The 12,600-nt window shown below is 40.5% G+C and overlaps 1 long non-coding RNA gene and 1 pseudogene across 4 annotated transcripts in view; one reads left to right on the top strand and one right to left on the bottom strand.

Annotated features, from left to right (window-relative positions):
- The window catches only part of LOC311267679, an 86,512-nt gene that overhangs the window by 70,948 nt on the left and 2,964 nt on the right, over window positions 1–12,600 (top strand). The window lies entirely within an intron of this gene.
- LOC311267677 (myosin heavy chain, fast skeletal muscle-like) lies at window positions 1,387–12,391 on the bottom strand (annotated as a pseudogene). The gene is made up of 39 exons (XR_014624912.1): window positions 12,330–12,391; window positions 11,998–12,220; window positions 11,600–11,743; window positions 11,209–11,365; window positions 11,087–11,114; window positions 10,706–10,998; window positions 10,558–10,621; window positions 10,344–10,442; window positions 10,149–10,252; window positions 9,927–10,065; window positions 9,618–9,736; window positions 9,370–9,519; window positions 9,112–9,282; window positions 8,723–9,029; window positions 8,212–8,279; window positions 8,036–8,123; window positions 7,830–7,947; window positions 7,589–7,712; window positions 7,361–7,497; window positions 6,965–7,220; window positions 6,630–6,872; window positions 6,364–6,540; window positions 6,059–6,204; window positions 5,859–5,949; window positions 5,359–5,748; window positions 5,102–5,228; window positions 4,896–5,014; window positions 4,323–4,519; window positions 4,052–4,235; window positions 3,781–3,946; window positions 3,482–3,606; window positions 3,051–3,359; window positions 2,766–2,969; window positions 2,550–2,675; window positions 2,251–2,421; window positions 2,034–2,138; window positions 1,855–1,950; window positions 1,619–1,750; window positions 1,387–1,497 (listed from the first exon to the last, which is right to left on the bottom strand). The product of XR_014624912.1 is annotated as a myosin heavy chain, fast skeletal muscle-like (transcript).

The raw sequence follows: 12,600 nt of genomic DNA, 5'->3' as shown, positions 1-12,600 counted from the left end.
ACAGAAAGTATTCAGACCCCTTTACTTTGTGAGGGGGTCTGAATACTTTCTGAATGCACTGTATGTTTTGAAATATGTACAGGTGCAACAATGTGTGTGTGTGCGTGTTTGTGTGTGTGTTTGGGTGTGTGTGTGTGTGTGTGTGTGTGTGTGTGTGTGTGTGTGTGTCTGTGCGTTTATGTGTTTGTGTGTGCGTGTGTGTGTGTGTGTGTGTGTGTGTATGTGTGTGCGTGTGTGAGATTGTGTGATTGTATGTGGGTTTGTGAGACACATATGACAGAGTGGAGGGATTATACCATTTACCAGCCACCCAGAAGCCTTTGTCTGCTGTAAAGAATACATTTTTAGTTCATCCAGGGAGTTTGATATGTTTGCAATATATTTTGTTAATATAATTTGTGTAAAAAGGTGATCATTACTTGGGCCCATTTATTGTATTTGTTGTTCCTTTAACATTTTGGATTCTGCTATGAAATGAAATCCGCTGAAGACCTCATTCTCCTCCAAGATGCAAAATGCCAGGTCAAGGTTTAATTTTAGCCTTTTTCTTTAGCCTTATTCTTTAAATGTTGGAATTACAATATATTTTTCCTTATAATAATTTATTGTGGTGAAATGACCTTTCAGGCCGCTTAGTGGTTTATGGTCTTCACCCCATTGTTTTTTTGACATTTTCTCAAATGGTAGTAGCAGAGTAGAGATTTCTGGCCCAATGTCACCTACTTATAGGGTGCATGGAGTGTAAAAGTCTGAGGAGGTCAAAAGTTTCATACTATACTGCAAGTGTTGCTGGACTTTTCAGCAGTCTCATTGTGTAGTCCCAGCACCCCTATAGATTGCCCCTTCAAAAGCCGAAGATTGTTAAGGAGCAGATTGAAGGCATGTTCCAACAGGGTATCGTTGTGCCTTCCTGTTCACCATGGGCTTTCCCAATTGTATTGGTGCCTAGAAAAGATGGTGGCTCCCCCCGGTTTTGTGTAGATTTCCGTCGTGTTAACGACCAGAGTGATGGGGATGTCTATCCTCTGCCATCCATTTCTGAGATCCTTGAGTCACTGGCATGCTCAACTGTTTTCACCACCCTAGATTTTAACAGTGGTTATTGGCAGGTGGAAATGGAGCCTGAAAGCCAGCCCCTGACGCCCTTTGTCACATCTTTTGGGTTGTTCCCTTTTTCAGGTCATGCTACTATAATTACTAAAACCCCTGAAAGTATTACTCTTGTACCATATTGAAAATGATTTTCGCTTGTTGATCATTACCGTGCTGCAAATAGTCTACCATATGACACAACATATATTGCATAATTGCTCTACTTAGTTTGGATTGATTTCTCTGGTCAACTAAATAAATTATTCATCAGAAAGGAAGTGACAGGATTCAGGATAATGATGACAGTTATCGTCTTTATTGTAAATAGCCCCCAACCATGGTTCATATTTTATGAACTCTGTTGAAAGGCCTAAAGGATGATGACACTTACTCAGCAGAATCAGACTAAAAAAAAGAGAGATGAAAATCTATTATTATTATTTGGGTATCATTTAAGATGTGATATTGATTCACACTGTCATCAGTGAAAGTTCACAGCATCAAATCATTTTAAAAACAAACATACCTTTCCAGCGTCACGGCTCTTGGCTCTCAGCTTGTTGACCTGGGACTCAGCGATGTCAGCGCGCTCCTGAGCTTCCTCAAGCTCATGCTGAACCTTCCTGAGCCTGGACATGTGGGCGTTGGCCTGCTCCTCCTGTTAAGTGTTTGGAGATATGTTGGCTAGTTACAAGACAGTTAACAGTGATGTTATTATTAAATCAGCTGTCAATGATGTGCCACGTAATGTATTTGACTTACAGCATCCTCAGCCTGTCTCTTGTAAGACTTGACTTTAAGCTGCAGCTTATCAACCAGATCCTGAAGTCTGTGCACATTCTTCTTGTCCTCCTCAGTCTGTACAGATACAAGATTATACAGTATGTGAAGAAGAATAGAGAATGAATTAGAGGTTGGGGGAGTTTTTCAGTACGGCTTACCTGGTATGTCAGCTCCTTCACTCTCCTCTCATATTTGCGGACTCCTTTAATAGCATCAGCTCCACGTCTCTGTTCAGCCTCAACTTCAGTCTCCAGCTCACGCACCTGTAATGTGATGGTAAATAATATATCAGTCTTCCACGCAAAGTTTTTAGTTGAAGTAATAAAAAGTATAATAAAAGCGATGTGCCTCCAAATTTTTATATACAGTTCATACCCTGGCCTCCAGTTTCTGGAGCTGCTTCTTGCCACCCTTCATAGCGAGGTTCTCAGCCTCATCCAGACGGTGCTGGAGGTCCTTGACTGTGACCTCCAGGTTCTTCTTCATCCTCTCCAGGTGAGCACTGGTGTCCTGCTCCTTCTTCAGCTCCTCAGCCATCATGGCAGCCTGAAATGATGCACAGTTAAGAAAAAGAATTTTTAGTCTTGATATTAATGACAATAATGATAGATAATAATTAATGAAGTATAATCAAGTATTTCTTGAAGCAGTATTTATATTAAAACAAGTCTCACATCAGTAATAGCCTTCTTGGCTTTATCTTCAGCATTTCTTGCTTCCTGAACAGCATCATCCACTTCACCTTGAACCTGGACGAGGTCAGACTCCAGCTTCTTCTTGGTGTTCATAAGACTGGTGTTCTGAATATTGACCAAGATTAGACAGTGTTTATTGGTATGTGTCTCACATCTTTGATTAGATACAATTCTTGTGAATTAACGAAAACACACCTGAGAGTGAAGCAGTCCGACACGCTCACTAGCATCAACCAACTCCTGCTCAGCCACTTTGCGTCCTCTCTCTGTCTGGTCCAGAGCGACTCTCAGCTCCTCGATCTCAGCCACCATCAGGCCATTTCTGCGCTCCACCATGGCAACCTGCTCCTTCATGTCTGCCTGTCCTCTGACAGCATCATCAAGGTGCAGTTGGGCATCCTGACATTGAACAGAGAAAAAGAAAGTTTACATAATTTCCCTTTGATTTTTTTTTACATTTAATAATCAAACAAATCTTACCTTGAGTTGTCCCTGGACATTCCTCAGTTGTTTCTGGGACTCAGCAGCCATCCTGTTGGAATGGCTCAGCTGAATCTCCATCTCATTCAGGTCTCCCTCCATCTTCTTCTTGACTCTCAGGGCATCATTCCTGCTCCTGACCTCAGAATCAAGAGTGCTCTGCATGGAGTCAATCACCCTCTGGCTGTTCCTCTTGATCTGCTCCATCTCCTCATCCTTCTCTGCCAGCTTCCTGTCAACCTCACCTTTGATCTGGTTGAGCTCAAGCTGAACACGGAGAATTTTGGCTTCCTCATGCTCCAGTGTGCCCTTAAAAAGTCACAAACACAACAAAAGGTATTTTTGGCAGAAATAAATTCAAAATGAATACATGGTTACATTTTAACCATGTATTTTATCATAGTGGTCCAATAATGTTAGCAAGATTTTACCTCAGCTTCCTCCAGTGCTGACTGAATTTCAGACTTCTCAGTCTCGACAGTCTTCTTGGATTTCTCCAACTCATGGATACTCTTTCCAGTCTCACCAATCTGTTCAGTCAGGTCTGAGATCTCCTCTGTAGAGCAACCAAAGTCAAATATAGTTAGAACTATACATGCAGATTACATCTGGAAATATGTGTCAGTGCTTTTACGACCAAATATTGCTCATAGACTACACTACTAGAGGTCAAAGAAGAACCCTTACAATGACTATGATCGTTACATTAAATACAGCAAGATTGTCATACGCTGCAGGTTCTTGTTCTCTCTCTTTATGGTCTCCAGGTGATCCAGAGCCTCCTCATAAGAGTTCTTCATCTTGAACAGTTCAGTGCTGAGAGAACGAGCCTCCTTCTGAGCTCCTTCCAGCTCTGCCTGGCCCTCCTCAAACTTCTGTTTCCATTCTGCAAGGACCTAGAATTGTATAGGTCAAAATATGTTAAATAAATGACTATTTATTAATAAAGGTGCTTGTTTCTCGCTATAAAACTGGTGTTGATTACCAGTTTAACCATTTACCTTATCAAAGTTCCTCTGCTTCTTGTCAAGGTTGGCAGCCAGAGCATTGGCTCTCTCAACGTCAATCATGAGGTCCTCCACCTCACCCTGCAGCCTCTGCTTGGTCTTCTCCAAAGAGGCGCACTTGGAGTTCACAGCCTCAATGGATTCCTCAGCATCCTGCAAGCGCTGGGCAAGCTTTTTCCTGTAGCGAAGAGGAATTATTTGTGCTTAAGTGAACAAAGATAGCAAAAATGGATTTATCTGTTAAAAAGTAGAAAGGATTATATACTTGGACTCCTCCAGCTCCTCAGTGCGCTGGATAGCATCAGTCTCATATTTGCTTCTCCACTGAGCCACCTCACTGTTGGCCTTGGACATTCCTCTCTGCAGCTCAGCTTTGGCCTCCTGCTCCTCCTCATACTGCTCTCTGAGCAGATCACAGTCATGGCGGGCGGATTGAACTGCATGGGCCAGGGCATTCTTGGCCTGTTGAACATGACAAAACATTAGTATCATACCTATGAAGTGGAAAAAGAAATACTAAATAAGTACTTTTTTTTTAAGTTTAATCATTTTGATGTAGCCATTTAGCTTTGAATCCTCAAGACTACTTCTGCATCAATCATATTTGCTACTCAGCATCATGTAACTTTTCATTATTGGGCAAAAATGTAATTCGTAAAAGGTTCACTCAGCAATAATAGCAGTATGCCTGGATGTTGTTGCTGTGGGAATAGATTCTTGAGCTTTGATCTTTTAAATCTTATTACAGTATTATGGTACACATTTTGAATGACTACATTTGAAAAAGAGAATATACCCCCTGTTAAAATCTAATAACAGGGCATGTAAACTTGTTTACCTTGACTTCCTCCTCAACATGTCTCTTAAGCTCCTCAATCTGCTGAGTGAAGGCCTGTTTTCCTCTGGTCAGCTGGGAAACAAGAGCTTCCTTCTCTTCAAGTTGGCGGGAGAACTCACCTGAATGACAATGTATAAATGAGATTGTTTATTATCAAATTTCTCATTAGTAACTTCCATCAGTAGTTTTTATTCCATGACACTCACCATTCTCTGTCTGCAGTCTTGCCTTTTGTCCATTAACGTCGTTCAGCTGGCGAACATTCTCATCATTTTTGGCTTTGAGCTCACTGAACTGGTCCTCAACAGTTCTGCACATTTTTTCCAAGTTGCCCTATCAACAACAAAACATGATGTACGTTGAGTTTTTTCTAAATTTAAAGCTACTGCCATAGTTATTGGTTAGAGATCATGTTTCTGAGCATAACGAAGGCAAATACCTAATCTTTAAACAAACAACTCACTTTAGATTTAGCAACAGCCTCCATGTTGCTGGAGAGGTCATCAATCTCCATCTTGTACTCACTCTTCTCCTTCTCCAGCTTCTGCTTGACACGCTGGAGGTTGTCGATCTGCTCTCCCAGCTCTGCAACACTGTCTGCCTGCTTCTTGCGGAGAGCTGATGCAGTAGCTTCGTGCTGCAGGGTTGACTCTTCAAGATCACGGCGCAGCTTCTGGAACTCAGCTTCACGCTTCTTGCTCATCTCAATCTGAGCAGCTGTTGCTCCACCAGCCTCCTCGAGCCTCTCACTGATCTCCTCAAGCTCCCTGGAGAGGTCAGCCCTCTGCTTCTCAACCTTAGCCCGAGCAGCCCTCTCAGCCTCAATCTCTTCCTCCAGCTCCTCAATACGAGCCTACATTTGATGAAAGAAGGTTTATTGACTTGAATATAATGTGTTGTTTTGATTTACTGAGTCTGATTTGCATGAGTAACAGTGTATGTACTGTATGTTGGATATGTCACCTGGAGCTCCTTGATCTTCTTCTGAAGCTGAGCACCGAGAGACTGTTCATCCTCAATCTTGCTGAGGAGCTGGCTGGTTTCAAATTCTTTCCTTGATGAGGATACAAAGAAAGCTTTCACTGTCACAGTTTGTACTGTTGTTGGAGTGTAATGTTTGAGATGCTGAAAAGAGGATTAATAACCTAAATCAAAAACCTTACTTTTTGATTTTCTCATCAGATTGCTGTTTGTCATTCTCCAGATCCATTATGGATTCCTGGGCTAGTTTCAGATCTCCCTCAAGCTTCCTCTTGGCTCTCTCAAGGTCCATGCGGAGCTTCTTCTCTTGCTCCAGTGATCCCTCCAGCTATCACATGACAGTTAATGATAAATGATTTGTGGTATTCAAATGACAGTGTGTCAATACAAGTAGTATATATTATTCTGAATTTGTATCATGGAATGTCAATTAAAACACAAGCTACTTGACAAGAGAAAGACACAATCGAAACAATTGTTTTCTTACATCGTCCACTTGCTGTTCCAGCTTTGTCTTGGCTTTGGTCAGAGTGTTGACTTTGTCTTCCTCTGCTTGAAGATCATCAAGTGTTTGCTGGTGGCTCTCTTGGAGGGCTTTCTTCTCCTTTGTTAACTTGGCGATAGACTCATCTTGAGATGCCATCTCCTCTGTCAGGTTTTTCACCTAAAATGATGTGAAAGATGCATTATTTCCATCACATTATATTCATATGGTCTGTGTTTAAATGAATGGGGGTTTAAAATAATTCAAACCTTATTTTCTGTGGCATGTTTCTCCTTCTCCACTTTAGCCAAAGTGAGCTCCAAGTCATCAATGTCTTTCTTCAGCTCAGAGCATTCGTCCTCCAGCTTCCTCTTCTTGGCAGTCAGTTCAGCATTGATTTCCTCTTCATCCTCCAGTCTCTCGGTTGTCTCTTTGAGTTTGGCCTCGAGTTGGATCTTGCTCTTAATGAGCCCTTCACATCTTTCCTCAGCATCAGAGAGGTTATCGACTTCCTATTGTACATAATGAACATACAATAAGTTTAAAAGTTTGAAAAGATAAGCGTATATGTAATGAAATTACACTTCCTGGGTTTCCTACTCACTGAAGCCACTTGGAGTTGCAGGTCATTCTTCTCCTGCATCAGGGAAACCATCTTCTCCTCCAGTTCCTTCTTCTTGGCCAGGGCAGAAGCCAGGTCTGTTTTCATCTTATCATAGTTCTCCTTCATCTGCTGCAGCTCCTTCTCAGTCTCAGCACTCTTCAGGAGAGGCTTGATCTTGAAGTAGAGATTCATCCATGGCCAGTTCTTCACATTCATGAATGAACGGATATTGTACTGGATTGAGAAGATAGATTCTCTGGAAAATGAGATTGATTTAGAACGTGTCATTTCTTCTGAAACATTATTTTGCAGAACTTCTAAGTCTAACAATTGAAAAAATATATATCAACTACATAATTGGACAGTACAGTTTACTGTACAGTAAAATAATCCTACCTCCTCTCCATCATCTTAACAAACTCCTTCCTCATGACATATCCTCTGCAGAGAGCCTGAGTCATGGTCACCAGCGTAGCCAGTTTATCATCTCTCATCTCCTCTAGCTGACCCAGCAGACCAGCTTTGAAGAACACCTATGTTTTCAAGTGGGGCAAATTAGCATTCAGTGCATATGGGTACAACAGGACAACCACACAAGTAAAGCTGTAGTCTTTGAGGATGAACCTTTGTGTGTCCAAACTTGTACTGAGTGTGGTCCACATCAATGGAGCCCAGCAGCTTCTCTGAAGCTTTCTTGTTGTCAATGAACTGTCCCTCAGGGATGACACTGGCATTCAATACTTTGTATCTACAACAGAAAATTATGTTGTTCCTTTTATCTTCCTCCCACTTTTTCTTGGTGTTTATCATCCTAATACCTCTACCAAAATCAACTTGACTTGCTTATAATGAAAACTGCAGTCACCTCTGCTTGAAGTCACCGTAGAGGATTCTGCTGGGGAAGCCCTTTCTGCAGATTCTGATGCCCTCCAGCACACCATTACACCTCAGCTGGTGGATGACCAAGAAGTTCTCCATAAGACCTGCACATTGCAAACTCATTGTATCAAAACATTTCTTTACCATACCATGTCACACACAGCGCACAAATCTGGGTTATGCGCTTCTTACCTGGGGTCTTTGTTTCATTGGGAATCAGACAGCGGACAAAATGAGGGTGAGTGCTCCTCAAGTTGGTCATCAGCTTGCCCAAGTTCTCCTGTGGATGAGCATCACAGAATAATAGGTCATCATTATTTTAAGATGAGATTGGTAATTGTTGTCCAAAACTATGAAACAATACATACCCTGAAAAGAGCAGACACAGTCTGGAAGGAACCGCCCTTCTTCTTGCCACCCTTCTTGCCAGCAGCCTCTATTTTGCAAAATATGACATTTTTATTAATGGCACCGAATAATAATAATAATAATACACTGCAGTAAGTGGTTTAAGTTTTCTTCTGTGTTGAATGTGTATTTTTCAATTTCATTACAAAGATTACAAAGCAGTAACTAGTAACTTTTTGTCTCTGGAATGTGGATTTCACTTTTCACTATATATGAAATATATTATATATATATTTTACCACAGAGAAGTTACCAGTTTCTTACTCGGCGCAACTCAATTGAAATAGACGCACCAGTTTTTCCTATCACTACAAAGTAACTTTCCAAACTCTACTTTTCAGTAAGCAGCCAATAGCTATGAAAAGAGATGGCAACAATGCTCACTATCTTCAACAGTAGAAAATAGGAAGTTAAAACATCTGTACTGGGTACACAGAGTTTCTGATAACTCTGCTCACTTTTATTTCTTACCTTCAGCTCCAGCCTTGACTGCATACAACAAGGCCAGCAGTTTATTTGAAGATTTCTGGTAAAGCTGAACAACTGAGTCGTTCAGGGGGTCCTTGTTCTTGTCCAGCCAGCCACCGATATTGTATTCCACTGTACCAGCATAGTGAACCAGGGCGAAGTGAGCTTCAGCCTTGCCCTTTCCAGGCTTTGGCTTCTCAAAGGCCTTGGTCTTGCCAAGATGCTGATCATGCAGCTTGTTCTTGAAAGTTGTGTCAGAGGCCTTGGGGAACATGCACTCCTCTTCAAGGATGGAGAAGATGCCCATTGGCTGAGAAGAATTTACATTTCATGGTAAGAAAAAAAAAATTACCGGAGGAAGGAAACATCTGTACTTGAAAATAATATGTTACCTTCTCGATAAGCTCAATGCAGGCAGCCAAGTCCATACCGAAGTCAATGAACTCCCATTGAATTCCTTCTTTCTTGTACTCCTCTTGCTCCAGGACAAACATGTGGTGGTTGAAGAACTGTTGCAGTTTCTCATTGGTGAAGTTGATGCAGAGTTGCTCGAAGCTGTTGAACTGTAGTTATAGAAAAACACTTAATTTCATGCCAAAATAAGTTTGAACTTTTGAATTTTTCAGAAAGGTTGATTTTCTAAAACTTACATCAAAGATCTCAAATCCAGCGATATCCAACACTCCAATGAAGAACTGTCTTGCCTGCTTTGTGTCCAGCATCTCATTGATACGGATGACCATCCACAAGAACATTTTCTCATAGATGGATTTGCACAGAGCGCTGACAGAATTGTTGACCTTAATATAAGGATTTAGGTGTGGATTTATGAGTGTGATACTTTTATTTGGAAATGTAAATATTTTCCTTTCCAAACACCAAACTTCCGTCTTATTACCTGTGGGACGGTCTGACCTTTGGTCACCATCTCATTGCCGACCTTGACTCTTGGGAAGCACAGAGCTTTCAGCATATCAGCTGAGTTCAGGCCCAGGAGGTAGGCGATTTTATCAGCCACTGATGGAGAGAAAAACAAGAAGTTATATGAATGTATGAATTAATTAATTAATAAATGAATGAATATTTTGTTTTCGTGTTTGGTCATTAACATGACCCATTCCTGATGGATTATAAATACACACTGACTTGTGTAGTATCTTACACACCAGAAAGCTGCATGATAAGAGTGTATTATTTTCGAAATTACCCTCAGTGCCATCTGGTTCAGCCTGCTCCTCACGCTGCTTCTGCTTGAATTTCATGCTGCCATGATGAACCACAGCTCCAGTCAGCTTGTAGATGCCCAATTTCTCCTCAGCATTAAAGCCCAAGATGTCAATAGCAGTCTGCAGTGTAAATGAAGCAAAGTTATTGTCATGTGAAACATTTTCCCCTGTATACTATCTCTTTAACTAAATTGTTGTCTTACATCTGTTGCAATGAACTCCTCCACATCATCGATGCTATTCACAGTGATTTCACCCTGACTGATCATTGGGTAGTCGTAGGGGTTGGTGGTGATCAGAAGAGCCTCTAGAGAAGGCCAGTAGAATTACATAGTATTGTTTGATGTTTTATTCTTATATTGTTAAAAGGTTTATTAAAAATTGGTGTAGTAACATACCCAAGAGCTCAGGCTTGTGGCCAGTCATCAGCTGGTAGAAGATATGGTAGCTCCTCTCAGCAGACAACTGGAAGGTGACACGAGACTTCTCCAGCAGATCTAAGAAGAAGAAATTTAAATTAAAAACTTCACTGTTTTACAGTTTATTGTAACTTTATCAGAACCTAGATTATAATTTAAATGGATATTGACTAATACCATGATTGAAACTTACATGTTTCAATATCAGCTGAAGATAGCTTGCCAGTTGTGCCAAAGTGGATCCTGATAAATTTACCCTAGACAGCCAGAACATTAATATCATAAGCTTTTTTTATATGTAAGAACGAAAAAAGTCTCAAGATATTTTCTTCAGTACTTACAAAACGAGAGGAGTTGTCATTCCTCACAGTCTTGGCATTACCATAGGCCTCCAACAGAGGGTTGGCTGCAACAATTTGGTCCTCAAGAGAGCCCTGCAAGAGAAGATTTGAATTACATGAGCTATACATTCAAATTAACTTTCCTCTGACAAACACTTTCATCTTACACAACCAATTTTACCTGAATTTTGCCAGCTTGTGGCTCAGTCTTCTTAGCTCCAATAGCTGCAATTGTTGCAAAGTACTGGATGACACGCTTGGTGTTGACAGTCTTTCCAGCACCGGATTCTCCACTGGGGTACAAGAGACATATTATCAAGATTTTGCTTCATTATCATTAAGTTAATGAAATTATAGCACGATAGTGTGTTTTATACTCACGTAATCAGGATAGACTGGTTCTCACGATCTGAAACACAAACGTGAATGCTTCACATGAGATATATTTTTCTTTTACATTTTCTTTTAATGTTTAGATTCCAACACTGAAATTTTTATCTTACCAGTGAGCATGAACTGATAGGCATTATCAGAGATGGAGAAGATGTGGGGTGGAGCCTCAATCCTCTTCTTGCCTCTGTATGCTTCTACACATTGAGCATCATATACGGGAAGCCACTTATAGGGATTCACGACAACGCAAAACAACCCAGAGTAGGTCTGTAATAGTTAAAAAGCATAAACATAGCGTGATTTTATTTAGATTTTGTTTGATTTCCATTTAATAATAATAATAATAATACATAGGTTTTATATAGCGCTTTTCAGGGTACCCAAAGACGCTTTACAAATACAAACAAACAGACAATACATACATACACATACATACATTTAGGTACACATACTCTATACATATTTACATATACATTAAATTAGCATAGTGTGGAAACTCACGTAGATCATCCATGATGCATAACGCTCTTTGAGGTTGTACAACACGCAAGGCTCATTGAGGTGGGTCATCATGGCCATGTCCTCAATTTTGTCATACTTGGGAGGGTTCCTGGGATGGATGTCATCCTCTTTTACTGTGATCGTCTGAACAGCAAATACAGTAAAACATATTTAACTAAGAAATAACTTCAAACAGAAAAGTTCATCACATGGATCACATTGTTGTTCACAGTGTCAGTTTGAGCCTGAAATACAATGAGAAACAAGTTGTTCACTGAATGTTTTACTAAGGTATTATTTTAAATAAATGTTAATCCTTTCCTTGTATATACAAGGTGTCTTATATGGAAATTAATTGAGTAGTTTTGTTGAAAAAAGTAAATAAATGAATCACTTACCTTTCCACAGTCTGTTTCCACCGTGGCTTTTCCACCCTCTCTCTTTACAAGTTTACCCTTGAGGTACATCTCCGCAGGCTCAGCCACAAAAAAGGCGGTTTTGGCATCAAAAGGAGTGGTTTGTGCCTCAAGCCTCTCCTTCTCTGGCTTCCGGAGGTAGATGGCCGCTGGGCCATAGGCCTCCATCTCTGCGTCTGTGCTCATGGTGGCACTTCAGTGGAGACTGAAAAGATGAAGTCCACAATAGTGTTAACATATTGACATGACATAGCTATGGTCTTCTGCCCAGCTGGTTGTGGAGATTTTAAGTTTTTTATGCTGAAATCTTTTACCTCAGCTGGTTCCGAAAACAACTGAGCGTTGGAGTCTCTGGTGGAGTTGGGAGATCCTGTAAATACATGATTAAACATGAGTACAATAACTTGTTTCAGATTGGTTTTCTAATTTAAAAATTTTTCTGTGGAAATATAGCCAATTTGAAAACAGATGAGGGTAAAGATGGCAAAATGTTTATAGACTTATAAAATATATTCAAACTGTAATGAATTGAATTATTAAAGTCAAAGTCAATCATTAAACCATTAAAATACTCTTCCATCCTCT

The sequence above is a fragment of the Pagrus pagrus genome, assembly GCF_965226575.1.
Source record: "Pagrus pagrus genome assembly, chromosome: 13".
Classification (NCBI taxonomy): domain Eukaryota; kingdom Metazoa; phylum Chordata; class Actinopteri; order Spariformes; family Sparidae; genus Pagrus; species Pagrus pagrus.
This window is presented reverse-complemented; position numbering and strand designations above follow the sequence as displayed.